This window comes from Coturnix japonica, chromosome 23 (assembly GCF_054131305.1).
Source record: "Coturnix japonica strain WE chromosome 23, WE-NBRP24, whole genome shotgun sequence".
NCBI lineage: Eukaryota > Metazoa > Chordata > Aves > Galliformes > Phasianidae > Coturnix > Coturnix japonica.
Genome location: NC_140685.1, coordinates 707,578 through 712,500, shown reverse-complemented (window position 1 = coordinate 712,500; position 4,923 = coordinate 707,578).

The following is a 4,923-nucleotide window of genomic DNA, read 5'->3' as shown; positions in this document are numbered from 1 at the left end:
CATTCTCTCTCTCGCCATCTGGTCCGACTCGGTCGGCCCGCGGGGCTCGGCTTCGACGCCTCGCCCCTAACGTCCTTCCCTTCGCGGGTCGACGGCGGCGGCCGACGGGGCGAGCGCCTCTCGGCGGGGAGGGCGGTCCTCCGCGTCGCTCGCTCGCTCGCGCGGGCAGTCCGGCGGCAGGAGAGGCGCGCCCGCTCCCCGAGGGCGGACCCGCGCGCCTCCCCCACGCGGCGAAGGAGCGGGCGCCGCTGCGCAGCTCGCGTCGTTGCGCGCCTTTTCGCCGGCGGCGCGCTCCGGGCTCACGCCGCGGGAGCCGGGCGCGCGGCACGGCACGGCGGCACCGGCCGGGGCTGACCCGCCCTCCGGGACCAGCGGGCGAGCGGGAAACGGAACCTCGCTGCCCGAGACTGGCGGACGCGCTAGAGGAGAAGGCGACCTCGAGGCGGACGCCACCCCAACACCGGAGGCCCTTTCCCGAGGCGGCACGCTCTGCAGCGGGTGGGGTCGTCGGAAGGAAACCCCACGCACGCGGACCCCGGCGGCCCGAGAGGCGGAGGGGAGGCCGGCGGACGCCCCCGGCCCTTAACTTTCTAGCCCCTCGCCTTGCTTCCCCGAACGGACGGTTTACCTCGTTTGACTCCCCGCCGGCTTGCTGCTCGCGGCCGGCACTCGCCGGGTCCCGAGCAGGGGTCGGCGCCGGCGCCTCACTCACGACTCACTGGGTACTCCTGCGGCTCGCGGGGCCGCTCGGCCGTCACACTGCCGGGCTCGGTCGGGCAAGCTCTCGGCCGCTCTCGGAGCGAGCCGGAGAGCGCCTCACCTCGCGTACGACGGGAAGCGAACCGGAGAGGAGACCGCCCGTGCCTGAACACCGGACGCCGCAGCGGCTTCCCCGGGACGGGGAACGCAGAAGCGCCGGCCCGCCGGGGGCCCTCACCGACGCGACCCGAATGGCCTCATCGATCGACGGAAATAAGGGGGGAGCAGGGAGGGGACGGGAGGGGTAGGGTGCGGTGAGGTGGAGGAGGAGGGACGGTGGGGGAAGGCACGAGCCCTTCCACCCGGGCGCGGCGGAAAGACCGCACGCGCACGTGCGTGTGGATGTGCGTGGGCAACGGCCGCCGAGAGGTGCTCGCCCTTGCCTGAACACCGGCCCGCCCCACACCGCCCCGAACGACACGGGGAGCGGGATTGAGCCGGCCCGCCGGGAAGCCTCTCCGACGCGCCAGAGGAGCGCCACGGTGGATCGGGTCGGGGCTCCCGCGTGCGAGTGAGAGCGGTGCGAAAGGGAGAACACGGCGCCGCTGCAGCGACAAGCGAGCTCCGGGTCCCCCTTCCCTCGTGACGGCGGGATCCGCCGGGGACGCCCCCGGCCCTTCTGCATCCGACTGCCGGCCGCCCGGCACGCCGGCCCGCGCCCTTTTCTTCCCTCTGCCTGCCTGTCTGCCTTCCTTCCTCCCTCCCTCCTCGGGGCTCTTCCCATGGCAGCGCGGCGCGGGGAGACGCCTGCCCACGCTCACTCTCTCACGCCTTTCGCCCCAATTTTGGCGGGTTCCCCGCTCGCGGAACGAGCAAACGCCAGAGTTCGGGGCCGAACTGCGACATGGGTAGCGAACATCCGACCGACGGAGGCCACCGGACCGAACGAACCAAGCGGCGCACCAGAAAGCCGCAACCGAAAAACTCCACAGCCCGGCGCTCAACCGCGCTCGCCTGCGCCCGCTCGTTGCCGCCTCTGGAGACGAGCACGCGCTCGCTCCTGCAGTCGAAAACGGAAGGCGTAAGAAAAAACTGCTTCGGAAAAGAATGGCGCCGACTACCGGCAGCGGCGCCGAGGGTAAGCAGAGCTCTACATCGACGTAGCGGTAGGTAAGAAACTACAGCGACCTCCCAGCAAGCTCTGGAGCTTAAGCGCCCCCCATCTCAAAGGGCGGCAAAGCCTAGCCGAAAGCGGGTAGACCTGGCAGCTACACGCAAGCCACACGGGCAGCGACCCCTAGCCGCCGCCGCCGAGCACCACGGCCTGCTCACAGCTGGGTAGACCGTGCCGACCTAGCCGAGCCGCATAGGCAGCGACCCCTAGCCGCCGCTGCCGAGTACCACGGCCCGCTCGGAGCCGGGTAGACCATGCCGACCTAGACGAGACGCATAGGAAGCGACCCCTAGCCGCCGCCGCCGAGCACCACGGCCCTCTCAAAGCCGGGTAGACTGTGCCGACCTAGTCGAGCTGCATGGGCAGCGACGCCTAGCCGCCGACGCCGTGCCCGCCCCCTCCCCCCCTTACTCCCCCCCACCCCCGGGTACACAGTGCCAGCGCAGCGGAGGAGCCACGAGAGCGGCACTTGGCCACTTCCGCGGAACGTCCGAGCCGAGCTGAGTCCGCCTGGAGAGGCTGGACCGTTCCGTCGCGGCTCAGATCGCCCGACTTTGCCGAGGAGCGTCCGAGCCGAGCGGAACCCGCCGGGAGCGGTTGGACCGTGCCAGCGCACTCGAGCCGCCGCGGCTCAGATCGCCGGACGCTGCCGAGGAACGTCCGAGCCGAGCAAAGCCCGCCAGGAGGGGCTGTGCAGTGCTGGCGCACTCGAGCCGCCGTGGCTGAGACCCCCCCGGACACCACCGAGGAACGTCCGAACCGAACGGAGCCCGCCGGGAGAGGCTGGACCGTGCCGGCGCACACGAGCCTCCGCGCTGGCCAGCGGTTGCTGCACGTCCGGCTCGAGTTGGTCGGCACGGTCTACCCGGCTCCGAGCGGAACGAAGCTCATGCGGCGGCGGCCAGGGTTCGCTGAGCGGCGACCGGCTCACGTCGGCACGGTCTACCCTGCTTCGCCGCGGACGCTAGAGGTCGCTGACGGACGGGCTGGCAGACGTGCAGCGACACCTAGCGACCGCCGCCGAGCCCTCGCGCAGGCACGGAGCAGGGTAGACCGTGCCGACCTAGTCGAGCCGCATAGGCAGCAACCTCTAGCAGCCGCCGCCGAGCACCACGGCCCGCTCGGAGCCGGGTAGACCGTGCCGACCTAGTCGAGACGCATGGGAAGCGACGCCCAGCCCCCGACGCCGTGCCCCCCCCCCCCCTTCCCCCCACCCTCCGGAGACGCTCGGAGCCGGGTAGACAGTGCCAGCGCAGAGGAGCCGCCACGAGAGCGACACTTGGCCACTTCCGCGGAACGTCCGAGCCGAGCGGAGCCCGCCGGGAGAGGCTGGACCGTGCCGGCGCACTCGAGGCGCCGCGGCTGAGACCGCCGGACGACACCGCGGAACGTCCGAACCGAACGGAGCCCGCTGGGAGACGTTGGACCGTGCCGGCGCACTCGAGCCGCTATGGCCAGGGGTCGAGCCGTGTTGACCGTGCCGGAGCACCGGAGGCGCCACGGAGACGCCACTCGACCGCAGCCGCGGAACGACCAGGGTGCACGTACAAGCCGGCCGCTGTTCGCTGGGTCGGGGCGCACCCGGGCTTCTCGGTTCAGCCTTGCTTGAGGCTGGCCGTCCCGCCACCGCCACCGCGGTTTTGCCCTTTTGTCTGCGTGTTTGTTTGTTCGTCCGCTCGTTCGTACTTTGGTCCGTTTGATCGTTTGTCCGTGCCCCCACGCGCCCTCTCGGTTTTATTATTTTCCGTTTGTTTGTTTGTTTGTTTATTTGTTTGTTTGTTTTTCTCGTGGGTTCTTCTTTACTTTCCACTTTTTTAGATTTTGAAAAAGCCGCCCCGCCCCCCTCGACTCCCCGGCTCTGCACGAAGAGCGTGGGCGCGTGCGCGGGCCCCGCCCACCAAGGTCCGTTCAGGCCGGATATCCGGACTGCGGGCAGGCCGTGTGGCGAGGGATGGTGGAAGAGCGGCGGGAAGACGGCAGCGGCGAGAGGTGGGCCGGCGGGAGGCGGCCGCGTCCCCCGCGGGGTTCGCGCCTAGCCTCTCTCCCAGCCGGCAGATGAGGTGGAAAGTTATGTAGGATTTTCGGCGGGAGGAGGAGGTGGTGGCGGTGGTGGTGGTGGTGGCGGTGGTGGTGGTGGCGGCGGTGGGGCTGGGGGGCGGCGAGGCGTTTTGGCGGGCTCCGGTCGCCGAGTCGAGCCGCCATTGAGCCGAGCCGTCAGGAGCACCCCGGCGGAAAAAGGAAAGAAAAGAAAAAAACCAAACGGGCCAATCGGGTCCAAACAAATAACCGAGCGAGTGACTGACCAAACAACAAACAAACAAACAAACAAATAAAAAAGCACGGTCGCGGGCCGGTCGGGCGAGATGCGTCCGGGAGAGGGCGGGTTGTGGGCGAGGGCCAGGGTGGGGGCAGGCGGAGGCGGGCCGCCGTCGGGTACGGGTCGGGTTCCCGCTCTTGCGGTGTGGACCGGGGGGGGAAGGTGGAGGACGGACGCGGGGCCGGGAAGATCAGGCGCCGGCCGACAGCCAGGTCTACCCGCATACCCGCAACCCCGTCGCGGACCACCCCATCCCTCCTCGGCCACGCAAGCGACCCCCTTCTTCGTGACAGAGGCCGTGCCGGTCCAGGCCGGGCCGGGCCTACTCACGCGCGGGCGACGAGGAGAAGAGAAGAGAAGAGAAGAGAAGAGAAGAGAAGAGAAGAGAAGAGAAGAGAAGAGAAGAGAAGAGAAGAGAAGAGAAGAGAAGAGAAGAGAAGAGAAGAGACGAGAAGAGAAGAGAAGAGAAGAGAAGAGAAGAGAAGAGAAGAGAAGAGAAGAGAAGAGAAGAGAAGAGAAGAGAAGAGAAGAGAAGAGAAGAGAAGAGAAGAGAAGAAGGTGTGAAAAAGTACAGATAGATCGTAAAATGTCACGGTAAAATAAAATAAAATAAAATAAAAGTAATAAAAAGATGGGGGTGCGGAAGAGCGATATTAATAATTGCATGAATAACTAAAAAAATAATAAGGAAATATGGGGAAAAGAAAATTTAAAAAAAAAAAGAAAGAAAAAA